Below are 14,005 nucleotides of genomic sequence, written 5' to 3' on the forward strand. Positions count from 1 at the left end.
TATATTTGCACTTGATGTCTAAGTCTACTAATTCAGCTTTTACACAGATATTTTTTCTTTACCTACTGAATTATTTATTTAGGAAATTATTATTTTTACCCTAGGATATCTCTTTAGTGCCTCATTAGAATATTGGTAAGTGTTTATTATTATTTTTGTAATCAAAATGCCTCCTTTAAGCAGTCTCTTGATTTTGGATAGATCATTGAGGTACAGGTCCATTGGTCTCCGGCAGGTCAGGGCGAAGAGGAACACTTATGCAGGACTGAAAGCTGCCTTCTCCAGGTATCCAGACATTTCAGGATTTGGCACTCTGTGTCCTTAACTGGGGGCCCCTGATGCTAGCTTTAAGCTGCTCCACTCCATGAAGACAAAAAAAAAAAAAAATCTTTCTATAGCTATCTGGAGTTCCACACAGTCCAGCATCACACTTGCACCCCACTGCATAGAGGCCCCCAAACTCTGTGACTCAGGTTAGACTGGTTGAAAATAAAAGAAAGGGGTATAATTTTTCATGAACTATATTGCTGAAATCCTTTTGTCTATAAGCAACAGTAGATCAGATAAGCATAAGTTGCAGACTGCACACCTCCCTTATTCTTTCAGGCTATTTTATGTACCATATCACCTCTTTCAGCTGTAATAAACCCAATGAACAGGGTGCACTTAGAGGGAGAGGAGCCCAAGGTTAATAAGCAGCTCAACCTTTTTTCTTCGTTTTCTTCTGCCTAGCATCCTTAGCAGGTTACTTTCAGTCTTACAAGTGAGCTTTTTAAAAGATAAGGTGAAAGGAGTGGTGGGAGATAATGGTTCTTCTCTTCTCAGGTAAAAAACCTTCCATGGAAGACATCTTGTATCTCATTGGTCAGAACAGGGTCACATGATCACCCTTAGCTGCAAGGGAGCCTGGGAAGTGGGTGGCTCACATTTTTAACATTTATCATTGGAGGCAGGCAGGTTCTGCACTAAAGAAGAAGGGGGAAGGGAAGGGAAGGGAATTGCTGTTGGAGTAGGCTTGCTGTATTCCCAGAAGTCTATTGGAAGTTAGGTCTTCAGTGGGAAAAAATATGTCTCTAGCTGTGGGGGAAGTTTGCTTTCTTTCATGGTTGCCTCCCTCAGCTTGGTGCAGTGTCTACGTGTGTGGGTCAGTGTTCAGGACACACTCATTTTTCCAAAATCTCTTGTCCTGCTGATCTGACTCAGGGCTTCATCTGTACTTTGTGCCTGAAGAGTCCTCCTAAGATCTGGTATATCTTTTATTGATAGTCCTAGTTTCTACCATTGTTGTGGATTTATATCTTTTTGAGATTGCATAAGAATTTCATGGGGAAATTGATAAAGGATGTGAGAAGTGGTTGCTGAATCACTTCATCTTAATCTCAATTTTCTATATTATCTTGAGGAGATATTTTTCAATATACAAAAACAAAGTCTAATTGACAGTCAAAATTCTAGCTGCTCTGAAATTGTTAATGAGCAAGATAATAATAGGTTGTACTTTTTGTAGTGATTTTTTTTTCTCTGAAAATTTCTGCTGATTTTTTTCCTTTAATGTTAGGTTATTAATTTATGCTATGCTAGATCATGTGGCATAAGGTGGCTGAATATGGTCTGATTCTTGAAGGGAGTTTCCAGAGGGAGCAGGAAAGGCAAGTCAGGATAGTAAAGCCCAGACAGAGGGACTCACACAAAAGTACTGAACTATATTTAAAAATACTGAGTGTAGAGCAAATTGGCACAGTTTTACATGGTTAGAATGAAGTTAGGAGTCTTGTGATTGTTTGGCTAAGCCACAAAGAACCTTATATTTCAAATGAGGTTTTTATTTTGTCATGATGAGATATTTTGGGGAAGGGTGGGGGTAAAATAGAGAAAGTGACATATATTCAATATTATATAATAATAAAGATAATATTTAAATCTTTCATATGATATAATTTTTTCCTAATACTTAAGAGGTAAAGCATTCTTTACAGCCTGATATATTTATTTAGATAAGCCTTATTCTCTAAACATAAAACATTCTGATGCCTCACAGCATCACTCAAAATACAGTCCATGGGCTAGCAGCCACTGTATGACCTGAGAATTAGTTAGAAATGCAGAGCCTTAGACTGTACCCCAGACCTGCTGAATCAGAATCTCATTGTACCAAGATCCCAGGAACATTGATGTTTGAAAAGCACTGACAGTGTCTGAAAGTAGGGAAGAGAAGGGAAAAATTGATCATCTTATTTCAGGACACTATGGTGATTATGAGTTTTTACTTTCTATAGTACTTCAGGTTCAGCCTTATTTACTGATAGAATTACATACATCAAAAGCCTTTCATGCTGCCAGTTAAAGGCCAGAAACTCACTGGTGGACGATGCTGGTGATGGATGATGATGATGGTGATGATGGTGATGATGATGGGGATGATGGGGATGAAGGGGATGATGATGAGGAGGAGGAGGTGGAGGAGGATGAATGATGGTGATGATGGTGGTGATGGTGGTGATGATGACAATGATGGTGATGATAATGATGATGATGGATGATGATGATGGATGATGATGAGGAGGAGGAGGAGGAAGATGGATGATGGTGATGATGGTGATGATGATGCTGATGGTAAGATAGCACCTCCATTGAGAGCACCTGTTATGTACTATGTTGGATGCTTTGTATGTATCACCTCCAATCTCTATAACAACTCTTTGCAGTTGGTCTTATTATTTACATTTTGCAGATGAGGAAACTGAGACTCTGAGAGACGACACGTCCGAGGTCACAAGCTAGAAAAAGTTATAGCTGTTATTTATAGCTGGTCTAATGCAGTTTCATTTGATTCCAAAACTGTCCACCCTACCTCATACGTAAATTCTCCAGCAATTTAAAGTAAGCTATCTGGGCTACCCAAGAGTACAATTTGGAAGAGCTCTATCGACCCCATTTCATAATTATCCAGTGAAAATCTATGAGTCTAGGAGACTTCAAGCATTCATCATTGTGTAAAGTTTGGGCAATTTCAAGAAGTGTAGCTTTAAGAACTCATTTAGAATGAACGTGGTGAATGAAGGAGCTAGTGAGTGGTGGTGGGCCATCTCCCTCCTTCCAGAGCTCATCCCAATAATGCGTGAACCCCTCTCCTGGATGTTCCTTTAATTAGGTAAAGCATGGAGAACATGTTCTGAAAATTGCTAAATGGTTGGGTGGCTGCTCTGTATTAAGAAATGCTACCCTTTTATTCAGAGGAGCTTAATTAGCACGAGTCAACCAGTAGTTAATGATAATAATAAAATGGAATGATCATTGGAAAAAAAAAAAAGCCTTCCATGTCCACCAGTGACTTCATCCAGGGCCTCAGTTCTAATTTTTAGAAGCACGTTTTTTTATTAAGTGTGAGTAGAGGTTAAAATATTAATGTTACTGAAAAAAGTAATGCATTTTCCTATTTACACAAGAGAAAAGACTTATGCTAGTTCGTATGTGTGTGTCTGTGTGTTTTTGTATGTCTGTGTGTGTTTAAATAATCATGAAGCAGGGCCCAAGGAAATTGGAATCAAAAGTTTGCATCTGGGGAATTAAATCTAATATAAGCTGGCAAACGACCGCAGGGACCATGCCCGTGGGAGCCACAGAAGAGCCCTGGGATATTGAGATGCGGGAGGTTCCAAACAAAAAAGTTAGAGAAGACAGCTTGGAGACGAAGTTTACTTAGTGTCAGCCCCAACAAACCTACCTACTTAATGTGTACGAATTGTTCAGATAACACATTTGATTCCCTTGGCAACTCTTTCCTGAAACAAATATCATTTGCAGTCTTCCAGCTTGAATTCCTGAGGAGTTAAAGCATCAACTTTCAGAAAATTATTTCATCAAAATGAAGTATCTGAAATGTTTTTTATTTAACTTTGGTTCTGTTCCAGAGTGAAGATTTAAAATTACTCTGTAAATAGACAAACTGAAAACTAGATGTCTCAATGACAGCTTTCACTAAACCTTATTTTTTAAAAAAAATTCGTAGTGAACTATTTTAAAATGTTAGAAAACAATGTTTTATTTTAACCTTTCAACAGTGAGGGATATTGAAGCATCTGCATTATGATTTTGCACTACATAAATGATTTTTTTGTCTATCCTTTTTTTTCCACTAAAAGAAATGACAATTTTAAATAATCTTCTGAGATGGGAAACGAACACTGCCATTTCCAAGGGATTGTAATGTGCCAGCTCTGGCACTAAGATGCTTAAGATAATAAATACTTTAGGAGGAATAGGAGTTCAGAGCATTTTCACATGAAAATTATTCTAAAGAAAATGTGCTCAGAAATTCTGGAATGAACCCCCAGCCCAGCTCTCCCTCCTCCCCACGCCTCACATGTACAGGCAGAGTCAGGGGAGGTGAGCTCAAACTTAAATTCATTCCTGCCTTTCGATGAGGGCTTAAGCAGGTAACTTAGCAGACTCTTTGTTCCCCTGTCACTTGAATATTGGATCCCCAAAATAACTGTCTGCTACAAATATTTATTAGGCATCTTGAAAAGTATAGAACTCTATTATTAAATGTAGATATCTGACTAGTGCTGCAAACAGTAGAGAGATTATTTTTTTTGTACCAAAAAATGATGATTTGCTAAGCTCATCCAAAATTATGTTCAAATGCTTTGTCATGCCAAGAGGTAAATACTCAGAACAGTTGGACTGAGAATGAGTCTTCATCTGATTTCTATTGTTCTTAATATGTATAAAAACTCACATGTAAACTTGGTATGCTCACATTTTTTGTATACATATATGGGGGGCTATAGTCACATACGTATATACCATATACAGGAATATATATCATATATAGTATATTATCATATATTTATGTATATATAAAATGTATAGGAATGTGTATATACAAATACATATGTATGTGAGTATATTTAAAATTCTCTTCTATTTCTAATGAAGTTGAAACATTTTCCATACATTTTTGACCATTTTATTATTATTTTTCTAACGTCTGCTCGTTTCCATTCTCCACATACCTATCAGTAAAAGAATGGCACACCATATTTGTCAGCATGTTCTCTTTATGAGTGTCACATTTTTAATTTTACTTTCTTCAACTATATCACCAGGTTGTTCAGCTTACCTTTGGGTTTTGATTATTCTTCTTTGTTTCAGTTTTAAATTTTAAGAGTTTTAAAGTTTTATGTATCTCAAAGTTTTTGATTGACCTAAATTAAGAATTGTTTCTTAAGCAATTTACTTTGAAGTGGTCATTCACAGTCCAATGAGTTGAAATATGATAGCAGATATAGATCAAGAGACTCTTCAGAGGTCCAGAACTCTCCCACTGAGGACTCAGGAGATAGAAACATTTAAAATAAATAAATAAACAAACAAAGTGCTTTGTTTTCAGAGCACAGTCACTGTTCATTTTGATATCTCAAAATAAACATCTTACCATTCCTATGCATTATTCAAACATGGAAATATAAGTGTCTGCATACATAATTAAATGGTCTGCACTGGATAAAATCTGGACTCATTTGATAAACTAGAGTAGAGCAATCTTAAAGCTTTTCCTTCATTTTCTCTAATTAGAGAGAAATTTACATATAATCACAGCTGCTGCATGAGATGGGAGAAATCTATTTTAATCATTTAATATTTCATTTTAAAAGCCATGTATTACCAACTTTAAAATATCTATAGCCCTTTAAATTGCCATTACTGTACATGAATATTCAAAGTAGTACTGAAATTTATTGTGGTATGCTATTCAAATTGTCTCTTGCATTGTATTACATATATTCCATATTATTGTCTTCTTGTCTTTACATTTTCATGCTGAACTAAAATTCTTTGTTTTCTCAATATGTACTTGTGACTGTTATTACATATTGAGGTTGATATTAAGACGTTTATGATTATTTGTTTAGTAAAAAAAGATTTTGAAAACCAAATAATGCACATTTTAAATAATTTTCCTTTTTAATTTAAAAGTTGAGCTTTGTTGGATCAGACTCAACAGTCATAGATATTACTTGTATAGTGTAGTTACTATAGAACACTTACCTGAAATGGGGAATTTAGACTTTCTAAATTTGTCAAAGGAATTACTTGTTTTCTGAACTTTTCTTTAATTGTGGGATTCCTCAGTGGCATAAAGGTTCACACAACAGTGTCAGAATTCTCCTCCTGTATCACAGTGTTAGGCTTATTTTGTACATGGCTATCTCCTGATGTGAGATTATAACATTTTAAAGGGTAGGCAGTGTGCTTTCTATTCCCAGTTCCTGAAGGGGCTGCTCGTGGATGTGGTGAGTGCTCAACCAAGGTGTGATGAATGCATGAATATCTCTATATATGGCTGTGGATTTTTTAATGGATATTGATTTACAGTATTGTGTTAGTTTCAGGTGTACAGCATAGTGATTCAGTATTTTTGCACAGTATATTCCATTATAGGTTATTACAAGATAATGGCTGTAATTCCCTGTCCTATACAGTAAATTCTTGTTGCTTATCTGTTTTATATATAGCAACTCATATCTGTTAATCCCATACCCCTAATTTGTCCCTTCCCCCTTCCCTCTTCCCTTTGGTAACTACAAGTTTGTTTTCAATGCCTCTGAGTCTGTTTCTGTTTCGTAAATAAGTTCATCTCTGTTGTTTTTTAGATTCCACATATGAGTGATATCACATAATATTTGTCTTTTTCTGTCTGACGTCACTTAGTATGATAATCTCCAGGTCCACCTATGTTGCTGCAAATGGCAGAATTTCCTTCTTTTTATGGCTGCATAATATTCCTGTGTGTGTGTGTGTGTACCACATCTTTTTTTTTAACATCTTTATTGGAGTATAATTGCTTTACAATGTTGTGTTAGTTTCTGCTGTATAACAAAGTGAATCAGCTATATGTATACATATATCCCCGTAGCCCCTCCCTCTTGTGTTTCCCTTCCACCCTCCCTATCCCACCCCTCTAGGTGGTCACAAAGCACTGAGCTGATCTCGCTGTGCTATGCAGCTGTTTCCCACTAGCTATCTGTTTTACATTTGGTAGTGTATATATGTCAGTGCTACTCTTTCACTTCATCCCAGCTTACACTTTCCCCTCCCCATGTCCTCAAGTCCATTCTCTGTCTGCATCTTTATTCCTGTCCTGCCGCTAGGTTCTTCAGAACCATTTTTTTTTTAGATTCCATATATATGTGTTAGCATATGGTATTTGTTTTTCTCTTTCTGACTTACTTCACTCTGTATGACAGACTCTAGGTGCATCCACCTCACTACAAATAACTCAATTTCGTTTCTTTTTATGGCTGAATAATATTCCATTGTATATACATCCTCTTTATCCATTCATCTGTCGATGGACACTTAGGTTGCTTCCATGTCCTGGCTATTGTAAATAGTGCTGCAATGAACATTGTGGTACATGACTCTTTGAATTATGGTTTTGTACCCAATCTTGTTAATCCAATTGTCCACTGATGGGCACTTGAGTTGCTTCCATGTCTTGGCTATTGTAAAAAGTGCTGCTATGAACACTGGGTTGCATGTATCTTTTCGAATTAGTGTTTCCATTTTTCCCCCCAGACATATACCTAGGAGAGGAACTGCTAGATCATGTGGTAGTTCTACTCTTAGTTTTTTAAGGAACCTCCATACTGTTTTCTGCACCAATTTACATTCCTACTAACAGTGTACAAGGGCTTCCTTTTTTGGATGTGGATAGTTTTGAAATGCCTAAGCATAAATGTTAATTGGATGTTTCACCTTTTGTCAAATGTGATGAAGTTATTAAAATCTGTGTAACAGAGTTTATTCTCAAGTACTCAAAGATGGAGAAGCAGCAGCCTTAGAAAGCAGTGTACACTTTGCACAGTTAACTCTTTTCCATCATGCCAACTATTAGGATATTAGAAAGAAGCATTGTGTTCCAGTGAAAGGACATTTCCCCATATAATGTTCCTAGTCAACTGAAGATCTCTGTGGGGAACCCCAAAATTATAGTTAAAGTGAGAGTTTCTAAGTGCAGTCTGCAAGTTGAGAATGAGAACTAAAGTGCCATGCCCGATGGATTCCAGTTTTCTTTCTTTTATGAAAGGATTCAACAATTCCTACTCTGAAGTTTATAACTCCAAGCTGACACGAGACACTCTTTTGCCATCCCAAAAGATTATTATTATTTTATTCCAAAATATCATAATTATTTCAGGCTTACTACAAATATTAGACCTTAAAGTACATAGATTGTTTAACACTGTTCTGTGTGTAGTTATAGGTCGATTTTGAAAAAGTTCTATAGTAATCAGGGAAACTACAAATTTAAATATGTGCATGTGTAAGGAATACAATGAATATTCCTGCTTATAAATGCTAAAAAATATTTCTAGAAATGACATCTATAACGATACCACTTTTCAGCAAGTAAGGGGAGAAAAGTGGTATATGAAATAAAGAGGGTATATTAAGTAACTTTTTGGCAGGAAAATTTTGTCTATTTTATCAAAGCCTTTTAATTGTTTTACATCTTTGGAGCAAATTTTTGAAGTGATTTGTAATGTATATATTATACCATGTCTTTCTTTCCCCACAGATTTAATGTTTCCTCTTCATTTCCCCCTAGTTTCATAGTTCTTCATGAGCCACATGTACTCCTTCAAAGAAAGAAAAACAATTTTGCCCTCTTGGTGGAAATCTGCCTAAGGCTTTGGTATTCACAGCACAGCTTGTCTTACCTTTTACTGAGCTGGGAAAAAGTCAGGAATGTTTCATCATTTTACCATTAAAACACTCCTGGTTCAAAAGTCCTGGAATCAAGTAGAGCTATATATTTTCTTGCTCTTCAAACAAGCAAAGGAAGTAGGAAGATATTACATCAAAAATTTGTGTTTGTAAACAGAGTCAAACTGTTTTGTCATCCCTCATTGATGACAAATTGGCTAAACTACTTTATAAATGACTTTGGGTATTATAAATGGCCAATTGTAAAAAGCATTGCAAAAAATCGACTTCTCTTTTCAGGTTAATTTTTCTTTATGATCTGTGACTTCGGTTCAGACTTAGAAGCAGCAGGTTTAGCATAAAGATACTCTTCATATAGAAGGGGACACATGAGTGTCTCGTTAGAATACTACTGTTAAAGGATCCTCACAGCGTTGGCAAAGTTAATGGCTGCCCTCAAAACAGCCTGCTGGGATAATGCTCACTGACAAAGGACTCCACGTTGACAAAACTGATAAAATCAACAATATCAAATATTCAAAAAGACTACACAAATCCAGCAAGCAATATGATTTCATTTCGTTGCTCAGGGATTGTGCATATTTTGGGAGTTAGGCTCTAAGGAAATTTACCTCGGTTTGCTTGTAAGACATATTTTGCTTTCTAACACATATTCCATTTAAGCCCATCGTATAAGTTGATGCACGCCTTGTACTTAGGGTTAAAGGAAATAGTTTCCCGAAATACCTCCTAACACTTGCATTTTATTGTGATCCTCAATTTTATAAACATGTGACTTAGCAAAAAAAAAGGAAACTAACTTGGTTTCCTGAAGTCATGATTCTCAGCATGAGTTGCTGACCCATCCAAAGCCTGACATCCATGTGTCAGTCAGAGTAACAACAGTTCCATTCCTGAAGTATTTCATGGCATTGTCAAGGTTTGGGGCACTTTGTCTCTAGCACTGGCTAGTATCACTTTAAAAGCTGTATATAAATCTAAAAAGGAAAGTAATTGTTTGACAACTGAATTTGTAAATTGAGGCAACTCAGTCTAATTCCAATAATCTGTAGTTTTTTCTAATTAATATTCATAAAATATCTATAAATTTAACTATCTTGAATATGAGTGCAAGTGATCATGTTTGCTAGTGGACAGGACCAATATTAGGACAGTGGAAAGTAACTAGTTTCCTTTCATACCACATTCCTCAAGTTAGCAGCTGTTAATGACAGTTGAGTTTTGGGAAAGACAGGCTACAGAGAAGAGCTTGGTATCTTCTCTTCTCTTTTCCACATACAAAACTAGGGCATGTTTTGGGAAAAGATTGGGGGGCATGTCGGTAGACATAAGGAGGACACAAAAGTGTGATATGTGGTTGGAATAAGGTTATGATATCATCTACTGAAATCTACTTAACTTACTACACCTACTGTGTGGCCATTTCTCCATGTTGGGGTGGTGGGAATTAGCATTTCAGATGCAGATATTTAAGCTACTTTTCCTGCTGTCAAGACACTTGTGCTCAAGTTGGAATGAAGACAAGTAAACCTATCATCATGTTCAGAATTGTAAGGGAAAAAGTAAATACAAACGCTGAGAACTATGTGCACATGTAGGGAGAAGGTTCAGGGAAGGTTATCTAGAGGTGAAGTCATCTAAGCCAAGTTTTATTATTAGTTAGGAATTAGCTAGATAAAGAAATGGAGGCAGGTGGCATTCCAGGCAGTGGAAGCAGCTTGGGAAAATTCAAAGAAGTGTAAGGGAATCATGGAATACTTGCTGAGCTTCAGATATCAGTTATTCATAGCTTAGTGTATGGTGTGGGAAGAAGCAAGAGCTGCAGATATAAGAGAACCCAAATAATGACAGGTTTTGTGTGTCATGCTAAGGACTTCAGATTTTATCCTGAAGGTGATGGGGAGCCTTTGATGATTGTTTTGAATTTTCAAACGAATACTTTAGAACAGTGGATGGAGGCAAGAATAGAGGCAGGGAGATGTGCTAGGAGGGTCTTGCAGTCTAGGTACAGTGGATGATCAGGACCTGGGCCGAAGACCAAGTGCCAGAGACCAGGGGAAGGGACATGGTTGATAAAGATTAAATTGATAGGAATTGAGGTCTGGTGGCTTGTGGGGATCAAGAGAGAGAAGAGAAGGGTGATGATAGTTCAGTGACTGTTAATGAATCCAAGAGGAAAAACAGATTTTCAGAAAAACATTTTGAAAATCTGCTGAGTTTGGGGTTGCAATGAGACATCCAAGAGGAAATGTCCAATGGGTAGTTTTTTATAGATTGTAAACCTAATGAGCAAGGTCTGTGTTGGAGATAAAGTCTTTTGCACAAGAATTGTAGTGATGGTTAAAGGTATGCAAGTATGTCATTTCATCTGATAGAAGTCTGTGGAACAGAGAACAAACAAATTGTAGGACAGAATGACATCTCTAAAGCAAGATGTTTTTTTGCTCCTTCATTTTCCCACTTTTTTTGAACATTTAACCAAGTAAACATACACACAAAGCTAAATAACTATATGAACTGTAGTTATTGAGAGCAATGCAAATTTATAATCATTGATAATAATAATATTAATTGAATAGTAACAGGCACTGTGCTAATAAGCATTTTTACATGTGTTATATAATACTTATTAAAGACCGGTAAATAAGAAATATTATGATCTAATTTTTCCTATGATGACACTGGCTTAAAGAAATTTTAAAGCTTGCCCAAGTTCATATGGCTATTAGAAACTGAAGCTGAGATACAGGGCCTTAGGATGCCTTATACAATGTCATTACTCACCCAGTTGGATGTGACTGTGATATGTGAAGTAACAGCTAAAGTTCTGCACTGTTGATCCCAGTGTCAGCAACCAACCCAACCTTTCTAAAACCTAGACTACTTGCCCTGAAAAATATCTTCACTTTAAAGATAGTTTCACTCACTGAACTCTCTCAGCTCTCATTTTGGTTTAGTTAGTACTCTCCCTGCTATTATCTTAAGAAACTTATCTAACTTACCTTACAGAGGTAAAGTTAGTGTGTGTGTGTGTGTGTGCGTGTGTGTGTGTATGTTTGCACACTAGTCCATAAGAAGATAAGCTCCTTGACCTCATAGATTATACCTAAGCATAGAGGAAAATTACAAAAGAGATGGTAGACTATTTCAGAGTCCTTTAAAGAAAATGAAAGTATAATGGAATCAAGGATAAGGTGTTAACTGGGGAGTACTGTTTAAATATAAAATCCACATTCTTAAGTAATATTTCTGTTGCTCATCTGAACCAGAAATATAATTTTTAAAGGTATGCTCGGCAAAAAAGTGTGTGTGTAGAGGGAGTGGAGTGAAGGTGCAATGAGAGGTATTCTCTCCCCCCCACAAACATTCTCTGCCTCAGAGGGAGCCCTCCGCTGAAATTGAAGGGAACAGGAATCTTAGTTCATGGAAGTCTCCTCAGCATAACACATTGACTAGGCCAGAGGATGTTTGTTCAAGGCCAGATTTTCAGAGAAGTCAAATCATAAAGAAGAGCTAAGCACCGTGAATTACTCGTAGATAGTTATTTTCTGATTTTACTTTTAGTGTGGACCATTCTTAAATTATGATACAATTTGTCTAATTTACATGAGAATTCTCCTTGACCCTGGAGGATTACTTGGAAAATAAGTTTGGGACGTTAATCACGATCAGCATTTCATACCAGTCTGAAGGTTTCCAAAAGCCAAAGTTTCATTTACTTATGTTGACGTATATTACTAAATATATTTTATTTTATTTATTTATTTTTAAATTTATTTATTTATTTTTGGCTGCATTGGGTCTTTGTTGCTGTGCGCAGGCTTTTCTCTAGTTGTGGTGAGCGGGGGCTACACTTTGGTGCGGTGCGTGGTCTTCTCATTGTGGTGGCTTCTCTTGTTGTGGAGCACGGGTTCTAGGTGCGTGGGCTTCAGTAGTTGTGGCATACGGGCTCAGTAGTTGTGGCTCGTGGGCTCTAGAGCAGAGGCTCAAGGAGTTGTGGTGCACGGGCTTAGTTGCTCTGCGGCATGTGGGATCTTCCCGGATCAGGGCTCAAACCCATGTCCCCTTCATTGGCAGGCGGATTCTTAACCACTGCACCACCAGGGAAGTCCCATTAAATATATTTTATGTTGTCCTCAAAACATTAGAAGTATTTGAAACTTATATAACTTTGTACTTTCTTCCTATCTTCAAAGCAACATAGAAAACTAACATTAGTGAAATGATTCTGTTTTATTTAAGCATTGTATATACTAGTAAGTCATAAGGTCAAAAAGGAGGACTAAGGTAGAGTAATTTAATTAGGCTTTTCAATATTTTGAAAGATGAAGACTGTAGTTCTTCCTCTATAGCACTTTCATCAGAGTCACCTGAATTTTAATTTTGAAAGCATTATAGAGAAATCATTGAAGGTTGTGGAACTGAAAGAATTCCCTTGTCTTCTACTTAGTTTTTTTACTCAATAATGGGACACATTTTCAATGAAATTATTTTTCCTGTATAGCATCAAATAATATTGTACCATTATTTTCAGTGTTATAGTGAAACAGAAATTATATATTCCTCCTTTTATATTCTTTTCCTAAAATAAAATACAGATAGTGTACTTCATAAAGGCAGACACTGTTCATTATTTTCCCACTTGAATTCCTAGTGTCTATCAAATTCCTGACCCATTTTCGGCCCTTGACAACTATTTGTTGAATTAATGGATTATATAGACAGCAAGCTTCTATGCGGTAGAGCACATTTTTTTAAAATTCATTTACTTATTTGTATTTTTTATTTTTGGCTGCATTGGGTCTTCACTGCTGCGTGTGGGCTTTCTCTAGTTGTGGCGAGCGGGGGCTACTCTTTGTTGTGGTGCGCGGGCTTCTCATTGCCGTGGCTTATCTTGTTGCGAAGCACGGACTCTAGGTGCACAGGCTTCAGTAGCTGTGGCACACGGGCTCTAGAGCGCAGGCTCAGTAGTTGTGGCGCACGGGCTTAGTTGCTCCGCGGCGTGTGGGATCTTCCCGGACCAGGGCTTGAACCCGTGTCCCCTGCATTGGCAGGTGGATTCTTAACCACTGTGCCACCAGGGAAGTCCCAGAGCACATTTCTTAAGATGAATGCAGTGCTTTGTGAGGAATGCTGTGGTCACTACACTTACCTAGTTTCTTCAGTGAAATCAAAATATAACTGCAGAGTATCCTAGCAATTTTGGTCTCATTTGTCAGTGTGTACTATCATTTTTGCTATAGTATCCTGTTGACTCTTTTGCAACTCT

The sequence above is a fragment of the Neophocaena asiaeorientalis genome, unplaced genomic scaffold, assembly GCF_003031525.2.
Source record: "Neophocaena asiaeorientalis asiaeorientalis breed wild unplaced genomic scaffold, Neophocaena_asiaeorientalis_V1.1 scaffold88, whole genome shotgun sequence".
Classification (NCBI taxonomy): Eukaryota; Metazoa; Chordata; class Mammalia; order Artiodactyla; family Phocoenidae; genus Neophocaena; species Neophocaena asiaeorientalis.